This window comes from Corvus kubaryi, unplaced genomic scaffold, assembly GCF_017639235.1.
Source record: "Corvus kubaryi isolate FWS band 111438036 unplaced genomic scaffold, C.kubaryi_AGA036_p1.0 split1-73, whole genome shotgun sequence".
In the NCBI taxonomy this organism is placed as follows: Eukaryota; Metazoa; Chordata; class Aves; order Passeriformes; family Corvidae; genus Corvus; species Corvus kubaryi.
In genome coordinates this window covers 268,122-289,967 of record NW_024582081.1, presented here as the reverse complement: position 1 = coordinate 289,967, position 21,846 = coordinate 268,122, and the positions used below count along the sequence as shown (strand labels likewise).

Genomic DNA, 21,846 nt, shown 5'->3' with positions numbered 1-21,846 from the left:
AAACTCTGCTTATTAAAAACACAGGGACATTTGTGGGTTTTTTTTCCTTGTTTCCCACCCTCAAAATCAAACACTTTGTTTTACAACATAAATGACACAAAAAGCTACATGAAAGCAAGTGCACACTTCTGTATCTACATCTTTATTATAACCATGAAGGGGAGGACTCTTAAGTTTACCTAAAAGAAAAAAGTATAAAAGGACTGAGAAGTAAATCATTAAACTGTATGGTTTAAGCAGAATGTGCAATGGCACTGCAGACTTGAACAGAAAAGGAAGAGAGGTGATTTTGAATTAATTGAAACAGACTTAAGAATGCAAGCTATTGAGTGGATTTACAGCATAACTGTACAGAAGACATAAAGAGCTCCTCTAGCTACTATAGTTTTAACAAGGTCCTCTCTATAACTATTCTCCACCCTCCATAAAAACCAAAATATTATTTGTTCAAAGCTGCTTGCCAAATCCATGGCAAAGCATCTAAGAGAAACAAGAGATTTAGAGACACGTTAGAAATAGGTGACGGAGACATACGTATCACTTGAATCAATGTGAGAAATCCAGAAAACACCTGTTCCCACACCTACAAAGCCTCCAGTTTCATTTTAGACTGTGACATTGCTTATGTGTCCATATGCTAGTGCTCCTGTAGGATGCCCGGATGTACAGCTGGGTAGGTGGTGATGATGTCTTCTGCCATTCACACAGAAGGCAGATGAAGTTTGGGAACCTCTCAGCAGCTCCCCAACAGCCCTGCTTTGTCATGTGTGTTTCACATACAGTCACCACTGAGTGGAAGATGAGCAGCATAAACTGCTTGCTACTAGTCATCCAAAAATCCAGCCAGTGGGGGACGCTACTTACCTTTCTTGTAACAAGCCTTTCAACAACATCTTCCCTGTTTACGAATGTAAGCTCATGGTTTCAGTACACACTGGAGGTATTTTGACACACATTCCCCTCCCGTTGTAAAAAAAATCCAACAAACTCTAAAAATTGCAGAAAAGGTTAGTGAGAAAATGGAAAGCACAAATAGGCATTTCCCATATTTTACAGTTAAAGCTGGGTTATTACGTAGAGAATAAACACAAAATTCCTGGACCTGAAGGGAACTACAGTACCATATCCAACATTGTTTTGATGTCATTAGGTTTTGAGGTATGGAGGGTGAAGTCTTGATTTAAGCTCCTTGAATTATATCATCTTCCCTTACAAATTAAGAAGGTCAATTATTCTAGATTTTTGAGTCCAAATGAAACTAACCACAGACAAAACCAATTAAAACCTATGCCTTTTTCCCTCAATTTCACATTCCAATTAGAATACTGCAGCATACTGGTTCAAACACATATTCCCATTATATGTAGTCATTTTAGGACAGGACAACTCCCTTTTCAGGAATAATGGCACATAGAAAATCCTGCATCTGACCTTGGGAAATAACCAAAACAGCAATTAATGTCAGCTGGATATATTTCTGATTGCAAACCAGGCCCTTCTGAGATAAAGCTTAAATCATCTTATGCTGTCACCCAGTCCAGGATTGAGGACCCAGTTTGAGTCCTTTAGACTGTGAGCCACTGTCACTCTGCTCCTGATCTCGCCTTCCCCCTCACAGGACACAGGCATGTGTGCAGCCACACAGTCAGCAAGACAAGTTTGCTGATCCAGCCAAAAAGGGTTGGTTTTTTCTGTTTTGCCGGCAGGATCAGTGGTGCTGCTGGACTCCTGTGCCAGTGCTGGGCTGCTCTACCTTCCCAGTGCCAGCCTACAGGCATGCTGCCTCCAACCAGTGGCCTCACCACACCCTGATACTCCTTCCAGACTGGGGCCTGGGAAAGCTGTCACCCAACTTACCTGTTTCAGGGCGGAGGAGGCTAATGTAACTGGGAGGGTGTGGCTGATAAAGGCGGCGTTGACAGATGAAACTGCATGCTTTGGCTTCCTGTAAGAGATGCATGGTCCTTATATCTAAATGGCTTGATGTCAGTAGTACAGTTTGTACCACAGCAGTGAGAAGGAATAATAATAATAATAATAATAATAATAATAATAATAATAGAATAGAATGTGATGAGTAGTACCATTTCAGATGACCGAGAGCACCACAAAGATGTTTGTTTAGGCCAACACATCCAAGATAGACCCTGTGAGAGATGCATACTCCTCTACAGTGGCCACTGGAAGCCAGGTGAGAGATGTGGCATATCTGAACAGGCATATGTGCTAGGGCAGCCAGCTCTCCATCAGAACCTCATTCTGCTATGAAGACTCAAGAACTTGACTATGGCAAGTGTCTTAAACACTACAGCTCTGACTTATGACTAGATTTCCAAAAGAGGTATGCAGCGTTTATCTCAAGTCCTCAATGGATATGGGGTACTTAAAAAGAGGATCTTTTATCTTATCTTGAAAATGTGCTCTGCAACTATAGTGCAAAACTAAATATTAAACAAGGGAAAAAAGCATGAAAATGTACTCTAACTTCTCCATCCTACTGTCTTGACTTTGGAGTGTCTTGCCTTTTAAGTGCAAAGGTTTCTACCACCAAGACATCAGGGTTTTAAGTGATTAAACACAACCACTGGTTTCACTGCAAAGAAATGATCTACATAATATATGAAACACTGATGCCTTCTGCTTCTCTGTCTCCATTATCACCCTCCCCGTCCTAAAATTTATACTTGCTGGATTCTCCATACCTGATCCAGAATCTAGCCTGGAAGATGGTGGCAAGGTAGCTCTATCTTTGTGTGAAGATGCGATGTACCCATGCAATTAGTGCAATGCAAAGTTAAACAAAACTGAATTAAGGACAAACAAACAAACAAGTAGTGTGGTTTGCAAAAAGAAGTTGGAAGAAACACTTTTCCATTCTCTTTCCAGGTAACAGACATGCCAGAATACTTATGAAAAATAACCAATTTGCGGGCTTGTAGCTTGAAAAAAAATCTCTCAGAAGTTATAATACATTTTGAATGCAAATATTTGTCCAACCTCCCTTTCAGAACAGAGCACTAGAGCTGTAAAAAGAGTTGGTCACTTGTTCTGCTGTTGAATTCACATGGATTTTTGCCCTCCTCAGGCAAAAGCATAAGTTGTGCATTCACATGACACAGTAAGAAATGGAGTGATGCTGCTAATACCTGAATAAGAAAAACACAAGGTAAACATTCAGGAGCATTCATTCAGCAGAAGGCTGAAACAGTCTGTTCATTTGGTCCCATACTGTTTCTCAGGTGACAGCTTCAATGCCAAGGAGCACCAGCTTGTACATCTGCCACCCAGCCAAAGGGTACAGACCACAGTGACCAGCCAAAGGGAACAGGCCTTATGCACAGAATCTGTTCATTAAGCTTCTCCCTTGTTACTGATCAAAGGCACCTTCATTCTCCAAAAGACTGGGTGATTCTGAGAACCATGTGGGCTAAGGCTTTCCATTTAACTACAGCTGCTTTTATGCAAGAATAAATGTAATACAATTAATAGTCAACAGATAGGACTAAGCTCTCATGCAGGAATGGGAACATTTTAGTAATTAGGACTCTGATTAAGACAGGGCAGCTTTAAACTAACGCTGTAGAACTTAAGCAAACACTTAATTGGCTTCCTGCATTCAGGCCCAAAACCCCGTTAAAGTTACCAGACCCTAGAAGAAAAGTGTGACAACGTACCCTGCACACCAGCAAGTCATAAGCACCAGGGAACACACCCTCTACCCGCTCGTAACTGAAATTAGGAGATAGAAATTGTATGGCAGTTGAATAAGTTTGAAGTTTGGATCAGCTGGCATTTAAACAGGGAAAGGTGCCTGCCATCTAAGATGTACAGCTCTCATTTTTAATCAATTGCAAAGTAATATTTATTCTTCTTAAAGAAAGCTGTAGGCTCTGTACTTCACTGACAGCTTTTTCAGCTTACACAGACTCCCCCAGTTTTATACTGTTTCAGTGTGCACTGCTGTCTCTCACAATGGTCATCACAGTAACACATCAGTCCCAACATGTTCCACAGTAGACAAGAGACTCCTCTGCACCTGGAAATTTAGACAAAAATTCAAAAGCAGAAGCTAATGCAATTTACATGTTAATCTCAGATCTATGACCACCACACTTCACTTAAGGATGTTAAGGACAAATCAAGAGTCTACTTTTGGCCCTGAAAACATGGGTGCATAAATACATAATGGAAAGTAGTAGCTTATGAACTAGTTCTGGGCACCATGCTTCAGGAAAGCCATGCAGTCTTCTCGAGGGGAGACAAGGAAGAAAGGTAAGAACATTTACATACACAGAAACCAACTCAATGTGGCCAGATTGCAGGAATCAGTGACCTTTAATATGAAGAAGCAAAGTCCAGAGGAGTGATGTTAATAGCCTTTAAATGCACAAAAGGCAATAGCAAAGAGTGAAATGATACATTTTTACTCTTCATGGATTCAAATACAGTAATGTTAGTAAATAAGACTTCAGACAATATTCCAATTAGCAAGCACCATGATACAGATAGTGAGGCATTGGAATTGATTTGCCGAAGTTTGTAGACTCATCATCAGAATTATTAAGGAAAAAGTGACACAAAAGGAAAAAAAAATCACATCTGCCATGAATTATGTTAGATGAAATGGATCCTAACAAGCAGGAGAAGAACCAGATGACTTCTCAAAGTTCCTTTAATTCCCTTTTAAGTAAATAGACATATATATATGTATATATATTATATAAAGCAATCATTATCCACCAAAGAACCATCTTTTTAATAGGTTTGGGGGTTTTTTTGACTAGTTTTGTCATCTCTGCTCTCATCTTCCTAGGCTTTTAGGTTTTTGTGCTAGCTATCACAGAAATAAATCATCATTCTTTTTGCTATGGGGTCACCTATCACTACTCAAAGCCAGCCTGATGTTTAACACACTGCAATCTGCTAAATGTGAACCTACCAGGTTTATAACACAGATATTATCAGATGGTTTCAGAATTAAAGACTCAGTTTGACTTCTTTTGCTGCAGGCAGAATACGTAACTTCTGTGCAATGCTCCTCTGTCAGCAAAAGAGGTCAAGACTCAAAATTTTGAAGAATGTCTGGGCTTTTCCAAAATTTCAGTTATTTAGAGGAAACATTGCCTTGTTTATTTTTTTGAAGAAGATGAATGTAATTTATAAAGCATTAGAAAATAAATCAGGTTTCCTAAAACATATTTAAATATGCATAAAACACACAGACACCATTTTCCACATAAGGCTAATTTAGGCACAGTTTTCAACATTCTTTGAAGACCGATTTCAAGACAGAGGAGTCAAAACTGCTTAATTAGCCAGAGTGGGTAGATGGGAAGATGGAAATATGGTGCCATGCACACTTCTTCCCCACAGTCCTTTCAGAGCTAGCAACAGATGCATTGAACTAGAAGGTTTGCAACGGCACTGCTGCTGCGGCACCAGCTGATGGAGCTGCCAAATTCCATAGTCAGCAACTGAATGGGACAGCTGAGTGGCTTCTCACCCAGAGGTCTCAGGATGACAACCAGGCCTACAAAAAACCACATCCTCAAAGATCTGAGGCCAACTGCAGAGGTTAGCACAGAAGAAAACATCTGTTAATGTCCTCATGACAGCAAACACCCAAATTCCTCTCTATTTGTAATACCTGTAATTAACAGGTGTGGAATAGTTTGTCAACAGCTGTTATCATAAAGCTGTGGTATTTGTCCTACAAGCACAGCAGTGCTCTGTGAAGCTGTACCCACTGTCCAACACTCCCTTTCCCACAGAGCACAACAAATAAGATAATGAAATTGCCCTCAAACAGAAACTGAACACACACTGGAATAGAATTCAAGTTTCCCATCTCCCTTTTTTATCCTTCCAAAACCGATACAAGTTTTGAAATTCGATTTACTTAAGTGTTGCTAGTTCCCTAAAATTAATACAGAAAGGAAAGGCATCTCCTCAACATTTTCCTACGAGGAACTGCTTCCTTACCTAGATACAGTCTAATATTTCTGATTACTTTAAACAGGTGGGGTGACATTGCAGTGCATGGTTTCCTAAAAGCCAGGAAAGTCATTCACCTAAGAGCAACCTACAACACCAACATTAGTTATTTCTTTAATATTATGTTCTTATTATTTATTGTTATTTAGTAATCAATATACTGCTATTTCTGAGAGAAGCCAGTTGTGGAGGTGCATTTTTTAAACCAATGCTACATTTACACTCTCTTGTAACCCAATGGAAAGTAATGATCAAGTGGATATACACATGTTCACAGTCTAATAAAAAGTACATCACTCATTGCCATGGAATTACTGCAGGATTGAAACAAATGGGAAGTGAAATACAAGACAGAATCCTTTAACAGATCAGTACAGCAGAGGATGAGAAGAACCAGCAATGCTTCATGCACTAGGCAATACTGCAATGCTTCCTAACAACAAAAATTTCCCCACCTGCCCACTGTGTTCCATAAGCTCAGGAAAAGAAAATATGGCAGATGGGTAGATTCTCTGAAAATATGTATTTAAAAATATTTTAGAGGCTTTATCTTACAAATACTGACTTCATCAAAGCGAATAGAAAAACTAATATTTTAGTTCAATACAGACAATAATTTTACTCTGTGGAAATATCAGTACAAAATCCTTGAGATTTAAAATATACAGTCATTTAGGCCAGGCAGTGATCTGTCTTCAGGTAGACTTGTTGATATTTGACACATTTCAGGCAGCACAAAAATGTACTGCCATTAAAAATACTTTATCAGTTTTAAGTAGCCAGCAAATGCTTACAGATAAGTTATTTTGACAGCTGATGGATGGAAAAAGAAAGAATAAAAATGACACCAAAAAATGTTTACCAGGAAGTAATTTAAAACAACAGATTGACAACATTTACGTTCTTAGAATATCTTGCAATTCCAATACAAATTATTTTTCATTTGCACTTAATACCATGCTACTTCTTTAGGTATTTTTCATATTTAAAATGGTACTATAATTTTAATTAATTATTTTTCATCTAGCTATAAAGAGGAAAAAAATGGACAAGGGAAAAGAAAATTCCGAAGATTAATGTTTCTTGCCTAGTGTGACACACCAAATAAATCTAGCCTAGTTAGTTTTAATCTAGGGTAGAACTGCCCTTGGCTTTACAAGAACACTAGTATTTTAAAAGGTTCCATAACACATGGCTAAAAAGGTATCCCCCCAAAGCACCTGTAAGACTGGGCAAGTTCCCTCTTTTTAAAGACATCCAGTCCAGCGAAATTCTGCAAGCCAGAGGTAACCCAAACTTTCTGCTTTCTGATTTTTCTTGCTTATGCAAGTCAGTGAAGCTGCCTGGCAGGCTCACTTACGACATCTGAGAATGGTTCAGTCTCCCACTAAATGCCTTTCTAAGACGTTTGAGCCCACAATAATTTAGTACCAACACACAACAGATAATTATCTCCTAATGTTCTTTCTTTCCATGTCCTTAGGTATAGGGATCTGGTAAGAACTTAATGGAAGAGCATTGTGGGTAAAATATAGAAGTAAGTGAAGAAGGAGAAAGAGCTGCAATACAAATTTTGCAGGGAGAAAATGTAAAGAAACGAGGAGTATTTTGTGGCACAAGTGCCATGCAATTCTAAAGCAATAAATATATAAATATAACAGGAATCAGCCCATACTCCATTGATTTACACCCCTGGTTGTGAGAGATACCAAACCAGCTGAAGAAAGCAGAGGTATCAGATCATCTGAAGTCATGAGGTTCAGTTTCAGCAATGGTGACACATAACTGTTTTTCTGAAGCTAATGGTAACTTTCCCACAATGTTTGCATTACTTGTTGGCTTCATAGCACAAATGTCTTGTTTGGTAGTTTCCTGGCTGGAAGGACCTAGTTACTGCCAGTTGGCGGTACCAGGCAAACCATTTCAGCAAAGAAAGGCTGATCCTAATCTCTTCTCATGCAAGGCTAATACAGTATCAGTGAAGAATTCAGTATCTGTATTCCTCTGTGTGCACAGCTCCCAGCTGAACTTTGGACTTGTAAAATTGGTTGTTATAGAGGACTTCCTCATCTTGAAGTAAAGTCATGTTCAGTGATCCTTAAAAGCATCTAGGAAATCCCACAGACCCTGAAAGGTGCACCAGCTCCGAACTGTGACATTCTGGCTACTGGCACCAGGGGCCAGTCCCTATGTGAGGGCTTGACAGTAGAGGGGAGGGGGTAAAATGTGTCTAGCTGTACTGTGGATCTAATTACATCTTCTTACAGCTCCAAGGATCTTATCAGCTTTAGTTCCAGAGTGTAATTTAACCTATGCATTCAACTCTCATAGTGATAGTCTCCCCAGCCTGCAGTTGCACCTTTTTCCTTACAGAGTGAAAATCTCAATAGATACATCCAAAAATGGGAGCATCAAGCAGCATCTTGCAGCATAACCTTTCTTCCACCTTTTTTTTCTGAACACTTCTGCAGAAGCCTCCACTCATGAGATGCAGGGCTCTGCAAACTCTCATTTCTTCAGCATTATCTGAAGTTTAATAATTTCCCTCTTTGGCACACTGATTTATGTGCACTAAGCCTAATCCCCCAACGCCCTATTGGCAGCACAAAGAGTGCTGGTGTCTACCCTACCTCTGGAATTCCTGATACTGGACATCTAATTTTTGTGTTCTTCAACAGTCCTTAGGACTGAGAGTGATGTCTCTACTGAATTATTTTGTTTGCTCAGTTTCACATTCAAAACAGGTGCTTTGAAAAACCACAACTTGGACTTCATAATACTTTGCAGCTCAGTCTACAGAGCACTTTATTTCATTTGGAAGCCACCGAGGCAGGTGATCACAAAGCAGTTTACCTTAGCTATTAGACTCCTGCTTCTCTGCAAGATTTATTAAATTCAGACTGTCAGGCTAATCTATCTTCACAGCTCCACATACTGAGCAAGGATCATGAAAAATTCTTAGCCTTTGTAATGTTAGGCAGAGGAAAACTTAAGCACTCTAAGACAAAGGTTTAAGGGAAGTTGCCCAACAGATAGTTTGGGGCTTCGTGTTCACAAACTAGCACTCTAGGCATTGTTATTTGTAGAATTCCTTTGACCTTCTTAACAGGCCAGTCTTCTGCATAGTGAAAATAGGTGGGAGGAAAGAAGGCAAAGGCTACTTTTACCACATAACTAATCAGTGCCACAGGGGCCAGATACATTTAGATTCTTCTTAAGTTCTTCTGAAGTTACTCAGAGATTGTGCTGAAATTTCCAGAAAAAAAGAAAAATGCTCCTTTCATTAACTTATGCATGAATCAAGGTTTTACTGCGAGTCATATATATATGTAAGGTTGGGCTAACAGGCATATTTTAAGTAAAGGGTAAGCTGATATGAGAAGGTGACCGAGACAGAGGAGCAATGTCACAGTGATTCTGGACTCCTGGTCTTTTTAGTGTGGCAAAATAATGCAATCCTTTGAGCAAAAAGAGGGACAGAAGAAATGGCTAAATACTTAGCCTTCACCTCCCCACACCCCTACTATGCCCTGCAGAGCTGCCCTGTGAACAGCAGCAAGCAAAATCTACAAATGTGAAACCTTTCTCCTTGCAGACACCAGCGACTGCTGTCCTCAGCGCAGATTCAACCAGCATTTGTCTTTCTCCCTTTTCTCCGGCACATTCCTTCTGCACACATCTAACTACAACTCTGCATCAGGGCAATAGCTGCCTGCCACAAGATGATCTGGAGAGAGACTGCTGTCTCAACATAGCATGGAGATGACTCGATAGTGACAAAGTAAATCATCCTTCAAAGATAAGTCAATAGTGAATAAGTAATTTTATCTGTCAAGAGTTAGCATGCAACAAATACCTATAAAGGCTACACAACATAAAATCTACTAGTGGTTAGACATGAAATTCCCTCACATAAGCTAACCAAGGAAGTCTATGAAGGAATAAATCCCACTTGACTTCTCATGAAAAGCCTTAAAAACAGCAAGCTGTATATATACACTCCTAGGAAAAGATTACACCCTAAAAGATTGTTAGTTTACAGCCAGATATCTTACTTGAAGATGCATCTTGTATTTCTTAGGAATCAGGTTAAATTTCCATGTAAAAATACTTTTAAAAAAGTGAATGTATGAGCAAAATAGTTTACAATGAATAATAAAAAAAATCCTAAAGCTGCTTTAAAAAGCCCGAAACACTTCTTGAACCCACACACACTGTGAAGCCATAAACAGTCTGGAATTTAACTTCAGACCACTGAAAAGTTCAACTCACTTTTCATTTCTGTCACTATTTGCATTTTTCTTTTTTTTCCAGTTACATAAAAGCATTAATCTGTTATGATTTTCTTCTTGAATGTACTTTTCAAGTTCTTATATAAATTTCTAGCATGGCATGATATCTCTCCTATAAACTTTGTCAAAATTTAGCTTATGATGTTTAAAACATTCTATTTAATTAAAAGAAATTAACAGTCCTCTTAAAATGTGCAAGCAGCAGTTGTGTATTCTGAAATCCAGGCTGTAAGTATACATCCCTTAAATTTTCCTAACTTCTTGAATAAATAGATACTTTGAGGTTTCCCAGATAAGATATATTTTAGATTACTTAGGCTAGCTAAAGAATGCTTTTGCCACTCTGTGCAAGTAGAGCTGAAAGTGCAATTATCTTGCTATAAATAAGGTGACTCTTAAGAATGAAGTTCAGAAGTGTTAATGTCAACCCTTTAGCGGACATATCTCTGATAGGCTAACTCCTATGTGTCTCAAAGCACCTAAGCTAGTTTTAACTCAAATTTTAAATCAATTCTGACCTTTGTAATATATGCAACTCAGGAAAAGGTGATTGAATAATTTCAGAATTAAATTATACAAGTTTTGCCATAAAAACTAAGTAGGTACAAAGCTGTTTTGAAAGTTTCCATTTAAATATTATGTTGACTCACAACTACCATCACACATAGCAAAAAGTCTAACTAAAATGTCCAAGAACAATCTATGCATGGAATAATCCAATTCATCAGAAGCAAATCCTCTCTTCCCTACTTTATAGTACTTGGATTTAGATATGCTGCTTCAAAAGAGAAAAGTGCAAGCACAATTAACAATTGTTGCCTCTTTCTTTTACTACAGTAAAACTTTTTTTATAGGTATCGATGGCCTTGTGCAAACCATAAATTAAAATTTTGGATGTCCCAGGTTAGAAACATTAAATAATGAAGATAGCACAGCAATACACACTGGGGTGAAATTCTCACTGTATAGAAGGCATGGTTAAAAGCATTAGGTTTTGTAAGTATAAAAGTATATTTGCATTGTCTTGAAGTAATAGATGGTTCTCCTTCTCTGTGTAAGGACTTTAATCCAGTGTGTGTAAATCTGCATTAGAATTCACATCCTTATAGGCCTTACAGAAAAACGAAACATCTAATTTTTTTGTATCTACACAAAAGGTTGTAACTACCTCTTTTAGATACTATTCATATTTGCTTACATGCACACGCATCACACTGCAATAAGCAGTTAATAAGAGAAACACTTCAGCCTTTCATACTTTTTTTTAAAGTGCTCAATGACAATAAGAGTTTTTATAGCTCATAAAGTGAACCATAAGGTACTGTTCAAATAATGACAGCATTATACAATCACAGAATGGTCTGAGTTAAAAGGGAAATTTAAAGACCTGACAGTCCAATCCCCCTGCCATGGGCAAGGACATATTCCACTAGACCAGGCTGCTCAAAACCCCATCCAACCTGGTCTTCAACATTTGCAGTGATAGGACACACACAGCTTCTCTGAGCAAACTGTTCCTGGGTCTCACTACTCACATTAGCCCACATCATTTCAGAAGATTTGGGAATTCTGGTCTCCGGGTTGTCTCTTAAACAGCAATCCTATCCAAAGATTTTCCACACTTAGCAACTAAGCCTGTCTACCTAGACCACTAAGGCCACTCAGTACTAAAAGGGTTTTTAAGACATCATGCACGGAGTCTGCACCTACAAGCCTCATCAGTCAGAGGATATACAGTGTTTTCAACACTTATGTCAATATTTACAGCACAGTTTCTGAGCCAGTTTCCCATATGTATCGATTATATACCATTTCAGACATGCCAGAGGACACAAAGAAAGGCTGGAACAGAATTAAGACACAGCCTAACAGCCAGAAGCAGAGCCAAGGGCAGGATGATCCTTCCAGTCTATAAATGTAGACTTACGGTAGGCTGAAGGGATATCACATGGGCAGAGCTGTAAGCAGAAGAACAAAACACGGATACTCTCTGGACCACTAGCACTTTGTGATGCTTTTGGCAGGGAGAGTTAATCATTTTCCTGACAGTAGCTGGTATAGGGCTGTTTTGGATAGGACAGTGTTGATAACACAGGGAAATCTTAGCTATTGCCAAATAGCAGCTTCACAGCATCAAGGCCTTTTCTGCTTCTGACCTGACCCAGCTAGAAAGAAGGCTGGGGATGAACAAGAAGTGAGGGGACACAACCGTGACAGGTGACCCCACCTCACACAAGGGATATTTAAGACCATATGGTGACATGCTCAGCATATAAAGCTGGTAGGAGAGCTGTTTGGAGCGATGGCATTTGTCTTGCCAAGTCACCACTGCACATGGTGAAGCTCTGCTTTCCTGGGGATGGCTGAACACCTGCCTGTATTTGGGAAGGAGTGAACTAATTGCCTGTTTTGCTTTGCTTGTGTATTCAGCTTTTGCTTTCCCTATTAAACTGTCTTTATCTCAACCCACAAGTTTTCTCGCTTTTACTCCTCCAAGTCTCTCTCCCAATCCCACCAGGCAAGGAAGTGCATGAGCAGCTGTGTGGGGCTTAGTATCCAGACAAGGCTAAAACCATGATGCAGACTTCAGAGATTGTTAGATTCTGCCACCTAAAAAACACTGGTCATGAATTGAAATTAAAAGGCCATCACAGAAGCTTTAGGAAAGGTTTACAATTAGTATGCAGACAGGACTTAAAAAAAACCCTGAAGCATGACTCTCACCCAAAAAATTCAATCAGCACTGCTGTGTGACTAACTTATATATGTTTTCATGCATCTAGAAGGTTCAAAGTGTATGTGTTGCTAAAATTAGGGCATCAGCCTTAATCACAGGAAAGTAAGTCAGTGTTCAAATGTTTTAAAAGAAAAATAAATATACTGGTGAAAAAATCTAATTTGGAGCACTTCATAACCAAAGAATCTTAAATTGCAGTTCACTTTTATAACAGAAAATAAGATTCTCTTAATGAATATAAACCTAACCATGCAGATTCTGATTTAGCCATAAAAAACAACTAATTTGGGGTGGTTTTATAAACAGTGACAATAAATATAAACCCATGATAAATATAATGACTAGTAAGTTTCAACGTTCTTAAAAAACACATCTAAATTTCGGTGTGGAAGAAGAAAACCCAAACAACAAGCACGGCATCAGCATCTCAAACTCTCTGTATTTTACACATTCAGATAAAGTAATAGCTTAATTCAATAATGTTTGACTGCTATCCAGTTATTTATATAAGTAAATGAAGCTGGCGTCCAAGTGGGGAGATGAACTGGCAATGTGCCGTAGCCTTGAGTTACAATTTGTATATAATGGGGCAAACTGCAAGCACTCTGATTGCAGTCTGTCTATCTATGTGGACAAAGCTAAGCAGAAGAGCCAAAACAGGCAATGCTCTGGTTTACCTAATGACAAAGCAAGATAGACATTTCTCCAATCTGCAGGTGAACTTGCCGAGGACAGATCTGCAGAAGAACCCCAGGCTGTGGCCTGAAGCCTGGACTGCCAGCAGAGGTAGATACAGAGCAGTCTCCCATGAGGCAGGAAACACCTGCTATGGGCTGTGCACCCATGCATTTGCAATTCTACAGCCTGAACGGATCACCTAAAACCAGAAAAAAAATTCACATGGTTCCTGGAAGTCTCGAAGACTCAACAACATGCTGGACTGTACTACAGTCATGGTTATAATGGAAACGCATGGCCTTTAATGAAAACGGTAACTTAGCTGGCATGAAAAGGTGATCTCCACTGATTCCACAGACCTTTAAAGACCATTTGTGGTGGGAGAAGAATGCAGGAGAAAAGAGATTATTCCTCCACAGCTTGAACAAATTACATCAGACTTTAATATCTCAAGCAGGTTAGGAGCTCACATTCATATCTTACATCACCAGGAAAAGGAATGAATATTTTGGGGTGACTTAATGGGTAGCATACAAATCCATAAATTTCACACAAAGAGTGATCCTTGCTTTTTAGGCTTGTTTCTAAGAAATTTCATAGTTGAGAGGAGTGTGGAGATTAACTAATTTCCCTAATCACCTATTTATCAAATAGATGTATTATCACACACGGCATGAACAGCTAACCACAGTAGCTTCTATAACCAATAGTGACTTCATCCTGCAGTTCCTACTAATTACCAACACATGGTGGGAATAATCCACTGGCCTTTTGTGGTGCTCAGAAGCACACAGTAAGCAGCTGCCCACTTTAGCAAGAGATCTGCCATTTTGGAGGTGATGAAGACATTTACAGTAGTAGCTTATGTATCACTGTGTGATTATACATTCTCCTCTACTCCCAATATTTCCAAAAAGCTTCCCTGCATGCACTGCACAGCACAGTTACTTCATTCTGTTTTACTGATTTGTAAGCAGCATTTGTGACCTTGTAAAAATGACCTCTTAACTCGTACTTAGGAACGAAAAGTCATCCCTGTGGCCTTTTCTTTCTCCAGAATTCACTCTCTAGTTGAAACATTGGCCAAGGCACAAATAAACAAACATTAGTAAATACGAGACTGGACAGCCATTGCTTCTCAAGAGTAAAGTCTGCCAATGCCAGATATGGATCCAGAGATATTGCTGGTTTTACCTCTTCCAGAATAACTTTTCCAAGGAGCTACACCCTTGTCTAGCTTGCTCAAATTCTGAAAATTGCTGTTTATGACTGTGGCTGTAATAGCTGACCTAACCAGAAGTGCCAGGAATCAAACCACAGTCTTTGGAAAGCAACAGGATCCATAAGATACAGACTCCTTATTTTGAGAGGCTATGCTATGAGATTCCCAATCCTAAGCCACACGAGATGGCTATGCCAGGGTAACAGTTCAGATTCCACAAATCACATCCACATTGTTAAGTTTTTTTAGCGTCTCGTGTACTTTTAAATGGACACCAAATCTGTTTGTCAGAGAGAGCCTGAGCTGCTAAATAAATAGTGATAAATTTCCTAAGACTACTGGGCAGAGTGTTCCTTCAAGTACAACGTGTGTTTATCAGTTTCCCACTGAGCTAGCGTTGACTTTCAAATTTCCTTTAATCTTATTATAGTAAACATAGTACAGCTCTCTGGCAAACAAGAGGAACATTCTTCTTGTAATATCATATGCTTCTTTTAAAGAAACCTTAGAGATGTCCAGAAAATAATGAGGCTCAAGTTGGAATAACACAATAAACTTGTTTCCAAAGAAACAAGTTCCACAAAATATTATATTTTTGTACTGGAAAAAAAACATGGCTATTTTTATAAAGAGAAGACTGGCAAATTCTGATAGGTACTCAAAACAGCGTTTGCATGTATCATATTTTTAAAGTCAGCTATTGAAACACCGACAGAAAAATATTTTCTAGTTGGAAGCAGTCTACCTGAATTGAAGGAAAATGCAACCGGAATTTCGGATTTAGAATTCAGAAAATAGTAGACTGTCGTTTGTGAAGGAACTTTTGCAATGCTCCTTTGAGAATAAAGAACATCAAGTGCAGACAACTTTAAAAGAAATTAGATAAAGAAAACAAAATGGGATCTATTAGAGTACAATTTGTATTTAAAGCCTCTTTTCATTTGAGAGGAATGTACGGTAGACAAATGTGAGACTTGTCTTACAGTTCAAAAAAACCCAAAAATTTGAATAACTTTATGTAAGTGACTGAAGGGACGTTGGGAACCTGAAAGCAAGACAGCTTCAGGTGACATAAACTAGCTCAATTTCCATTTGTGTGCATTTGTCTTGTTTGCTTCAGGGTTTCTATAGAAAAAGGGTCATTTTATATATATCAAAAATGGAACACAATGGTGCTATTTTCACGTATCTTCTGTGATTTTTGAACAAAACAATAAATATTCCTAATAAGCAGTTTCTGTGACATTTTGAATCTTCAGCTTCAGCTACCATTAAGAAGCCACAAGTTCTAAGCTATTACTTTACTGAAGGCTCAGCTTCAGTAAGGATGTAAGTATTAGAGACAGATGAACAATCTTCCCCTGCCTACATGGAATCCAAGATGCTTAGAATTTGTTTCAGTTTGTAAGTAGTCACGCTTCAGACTATCTCAGCAAAAGCCGTTCTCACTGAAGAATCATGCAAAGTTTCCATGGACATCATTAATGAAGAACATAGACCAAAGTCAACAAATATGTTTAGTATAAATCCATTGTGTGTAGTAATCCGAAAGGTGTCAGCCAGAGAACAACTTAAATCAAAATACAAGCAATAGCCATCTCTCTCTTCATTAGCAGACTTTACTGGGTGCATCCATTAAGTCATGCAACATATTCACATATTACCATCTTCTTTGCCTGTCAACCTCCTCTCGCTCCTCACAAAGGACACTGAGCTCCAAATTATGTTGACAGAACAGGAACAGACAAAGGATAGATGGTTCATAACAAAAAACATGCCTAGAGCAAGGATGTCTGATATCTGAGAGCTTCCTTTTGGATGTTTTCCTTTTGGATAGAAGCTCTGACCCACTATTTACACCCCTATCCCAAGCTCTCCCACATATTTTTAAATTACAACTTTCCAGATGTTATCTCAATGGAGACTGGCCAGATTTATGGGCAGGATCTCGCTTAACTCTAAGCCAAGCTAGTGTTTTGGCCTCACTGGAAATGAGATTAGGTCTGAGATTTGCACCAGGGACAAAACCTGCTATTCCATGCCAGAAATGGTCAATTTTTACAATGCTGCTTATTTTTTTGTTAGCACTACTGTATAATATCAGTCTATTTTAGCATTATCATAACAGCACTTAAGTAGGGTAATAGGATAGATGAGGCATGGCTGGAATCCACAACAAAACTGCATGTAAACGGAGATGGGCAACTAATTCACATCTAGACCAGCTCAACAGAGTTTTCCAACTCCAGTAAGTGTTTGTACAACACAAGGTCAACAAGGCGTTCTGCATGAGCTGTACAAGTGTTGTTTCCAAGTCTTAAGAGATGTTAAAAATTCAGGAAATTTTGAAGATTTATTGTGTTAAATCCACAGTCTGATGCTGTATTTGTGCACTGCCCACCACACTCAATAAAATGAAATTTGGAGGGTAAATAATACATTTTCCTTTCACAGTATACTTTACTTCTCCCACTTCCTTAACACAAAATAGACAGAAACAAAACCTTTATGAGTCTTTCTCTACTTGAATATATCACAGTTTTAATTTCCTCAAGTTTCATTGCAAATTATGGTTTCTTAAAATACTCACTTCCTAAACACCAATTACTTTTAAATTGTTGGGAATGAGAGATAAATTTACCCTTTCTCTTTCCCTAAAAATCTTGTAATAAAGGCAGTAGGATGCATATTTTTATATACAACACACGTTTACAGTATAACTAATTCTATATGGCATCACAGTCTATATTAAAAACTGACCTTAGTAAATCCCCCTTATTTTTATGACTAATCTAAAATACACCACTATAACTCTTAGAAATATTATTTGGACAGCAACAAAGAACGAAATATTCAGAATGTCATAGATAAGTATGGTTAAGCACAGAAGAAAAAAAGAATGTTAAAAGTAGGTGCTGTAAGATGACTTTTTGAGAAAGACAGGTTACAAGTGAAGTTGCCATAATTGTATCACACCAGATATTGAAAGATGGATTGCCTGCTGCTTTAATGTCCTGGAGCGAGACAGATTTTTATGGTCTGCTTCCCTTTCTGAAACAGGCTTCAAAAATCTTCTTAAAATTGATAATGAAAGGCTTAATGGATTGAAAACAAGAAATACCATGGTTTCAAGTGACATATCATCATGTCTCATGTTAAAATCTGTACTTCATCCCACAGAGAAACTATGCATTGAAATAAGACTTGAGTACACAACTTCCAGCAACAGAAATAAAGTCATGTGAGAAGGAAACGCTCTCCTGTTTTTCACTTCCTATTGTTCCGCTTAGTAGTACATTTTCTGCAATCTAAATCTAAAAGCAGTCTTGGAGCAGTCACAGTGATTCAGGACAAGAAGAACCTTTGTATCAAGCATGCTATACACATGCAACCCTACCATTTCCATCACCATCCAACGAAAATGTACGTAGAACTGAGGAGTTGGTAAGAAGGCTACTTTCTGCAGCAATGACAACCGTCTTCTGTGTCTAAGTGAAAGAAGGATCTGATCCCTAACTGCTCCAATAATATATTTTTAAGCAACAAATGCTTTCATAGAAGAGATAACTGTTTATAATTAACAGAATCATTTTTCAATTTAAAATATTTTTCCCAAAAGAAGGAAACTAAAGAAAAACATGAAACTGTAAGAAGCCAGCCAAATCACCAAAAATACAGAGAATGGAAATTTTTCCCTTTACAGCGAAAACTGCAGAAAAAATGTTTAACATGTTTTAATCAAGCTTGAAGTTTTAAGTGGATGTTTCTAAACATCTCCCCTCAAACATTCCCCCCTGCCTGAGGCAACTAGACTCCAGGGTCAGAGCACGATTCTCACCATGTGCTGGAATCCAGGAACTACCCCCACAGGTGGAACCTCCTCCCAAGCAGTACTTCTGGTGCCCTGTGGGAGATGCAGTCAGCCACGATGCTGCACCCAGGGAACACAGGGCAGCATTTCTAAACAACAGTTTTAAAGTTTCAAGCCAACATTCCTCATCACTCCCAAATGCAATACAATGGAATACAAACAGCCTTATGGACCTTTATACGCAGAAGGGCTATGGCCAGTGACAGGCAAACAACCATGAAGAAGCACCAGCTGTCCTTTCCTAAATGCAAATGCTGTGTCTACACCCAGTAGACAAGCACAAGGCTACACTACCCAAACCTCCCACTCAAAACCTAGTCTGCTATCACATGCCAGACTAGAAAAAAAAAAATTATCCATCTTAATTTTGAACTGAAGAGATCTCAGCAGGACAGCCCCAGTTGGTTGCAGGGCTGTGCTCTCCAGCTGAGCCAGGAGTTTCTTGGTAACACATGCATGGTGCAAGAAGCAAGGACTAGCCCATGCCCCCAGGAAAGATGGCTAGTATTGGCTTCAGACTGCGTGGTACCTCAGTAATAGCATGCTTCAAATGGACCAGGTCTACTGTCGCAGCCAGCACAGCCCAAAAGGAACTGACAGGCACAGCAAAACATCTAGGCATAGAAGACACTGTATGTATCTTATAGGGTTTTACTTCAGGCTAGATCTGGTCCGAGCAACAACTCTAGCACATCTTTTAGTTTATATTCATCTTAAAGGAATCCCAGCTGGGCCACCATGAGGTATATGGAGATGGACAGTAGGTGGAAAAACTGAAAGATGTGCATCAAAAGCCCACTCCTGACACGAACCACAACACTATAAATGCACAACCACACTCGAGAGCATCTGTGAGTGAAGGGACAAGGCTACTCTTGGAGATATTCTTCAGATGTCAGTAAATCTGCACAGTACCTTGAACTACTTGATTCTTACTCGGTAACTTGGAACTGCTCACTGAAAAAATTCTAACTCAAGATCAGAAATTGGTAAATACCACTGTACCAATTCCAAATTGGAATTTACCAGTTTCTGATTATTGGGTTAGAATTATTATGTGATTTTAGTAGTGTTAGAATTAAACCAGTTACCAAATTTATTAAAGAAAACTCAAACAGGACTATTTATTACAAAAGATGATCTGGATCTCTGAGCTTTGCACTTTCACAGAAATTGACAAATGGTGACTGAAACCAAGCATTTTCCAATTTATTGATGCAGTTCAGTGGGTACTTCAGGTATTAATTTTTACCCTCACCTGATACTATGAAAACAAACAAAAATCTCCACACTTAAATTCTTCAACTTTTCATACATTTGTTCTATTCCCCATTGAAAGTCATGCACAGTCTATTCGAAAGATAAAAAATGGAACATATTTCAGCTGAACGAATCAGCTCAAAATCTTGGGTTAATAGCATTTATTTTTGTGGCACCCTTGTAGAGGTCTTACTGATGCTTTTCATTGACACATCTTTCACTTACTTATCATACTGCAATGGAAGACTGAGCAAAACTCGCTGCTACGAGACACACCTGCTCCCCACACACAAGAGCTCTGCCCGAACAGCAGGCTGCAAGAGAGGTGAGAAGGCAAAATCCTACTTGCTAGGTTTCCCACTCATCGTACAAAAGAAATTTTCCAAACCAGTCCTCTCTTTTCAGCTGCACAGTAATCACAAATGTTTAGAACATAGGACTTCACTTCAGTGATGACAGAAGTTCATGAGGACCATGCAACAGAAGTGAGAGAGAGACAGGTTGCTCAGAGCCTGAACACTGTCACAGCACCCTCATGTCCTGGCTCTCAACGTAGGCACACTGCTGATCCACTCAGTTACTTTCTTGAAGCGATTTTTTTAAATCTTAGGGTATAATTCTTCTTTAATTTTTTCAAGTAATGAAGAAAGACCAGCCTGAGAAGCAAGAACCAAGTTTTGCAAGTGAAGCATCTGCATTAAAATACAACAAGCATTATAAGCAAATATTTCAGGCTGTGCGTACTTCTTGAAGTTCAAGAAACAATCTAATCCCCTAAGGAAACACAGCATCTGTATTGTATTGGCACGGGTGGGAAGACAAGACTGAAGTGATTGCTGATTTCACCCTGGTTTAGCAAGAAATAGCCTTGAAGCAGCCTGATAACCAACTTCCTAATTGGGGCTCTGAGAGGACATTGCTTGGTCTTGCACCTGCTGCTTCTTGATTGTTGAGAGGGCTGTGGGATTCATAACCTGGGGTTTTTTCTCAGGGAATCTCTATCGTTGGGCTGAAGTTCACCTGACTCTACTCACTGAGATTTCATCCCGTTTATTTCTCCTCTTTCAGAAAGAAAGAAAAAAAAAAAGAGGTTTAACTTTTTATGAGCTGTTAATTTTTTGTCCTCAAAAATCCACCAAAAGTTATATAACCACTTTCACAATCGCATGCTAAAAATAAGAGCTGTTCAGCCAAATGCCACTGCAATTTTTTATAAGACCTGTACGTCCAATTCTGCAAGACCTGTGGAAGCACAAATATCTCCTTAACTGTAGCAGAAAGTCAATCAGGAGCTCCTTCTGAGACAGACATCGGTCTGTATAATCCCCAAGTTCAAGGTATTAAAATATGAGTGTATGTATACACACGTGTATTTCCAAGTCATGACTTAAAGTAATGCTATTCGCTCTTGGAGCTGATCCCTCGTGGGGTTTCATAATCACAAACCATCATTAGCCCAAAGCAAAGAAAAAAAGGTACAAAGGGGCACAGGTTTCAAGCACGAACTATTTTTTTTTTTTTTTTTCTGGTTTGCCTTTCTTTTTCGGGAGCGTGGGGACGCGACGCACGACGCTCCAAACGCTGGGGGACCTGGCCATCCAGGTAACTTCCCAGGGCGCTCGGAGCGAGGCAGCCAGACCCCAGCGCCGCTCTCGCTGATTTCGCTCCGTGCCCCTGCAAGCGCCCCGCGGGCGGCGGGGTCTCGGACGCGCCGCTCCCCCGAGGCGAGCGGCGGCCCCGCCGAGGTCCCCGCGCGGGGCCGGGCGGGCGGGCGGCGGAGGGGCGCGGTGCG

At 39.3% G+C, this 21,846-nt stretch overlaps 1 protein-coding gene and 1 long non-coding RNA gene across 4 annotated transcripts in view; one reads left to right on the top strand and one right to left on the bottom strand.

Annotated features, from left to right (window-relative positions):
• Window positions 1-21,846, bottom strand: part of GREM2 (gremlin 2, DAN family BMP antagonist) — a 41,641-nt gene that overhangs the window by 18,920 nt on the left and 875 nt on the right. The window lies entirely within an intron of this gene.
• LOC121658030 overlaps window positions 21,464-21,846 on the top strand; it is a 10,156-nt gene continuing 9,773 nt past the window's right edge. Inside the window, exon 1 of one of the 2 annotated variants that reach the window (XR_006013826.1) lies at window positions 21,464-21,656. This is a non-coding gene — a long non-coding RNA (uncharacterized LOC121658030). The remainder of the gene's footprint in view (window positions 21,657-21,846) is intronic. The other variant, XR_006013827.1, reaches the window with a different exon arrangement.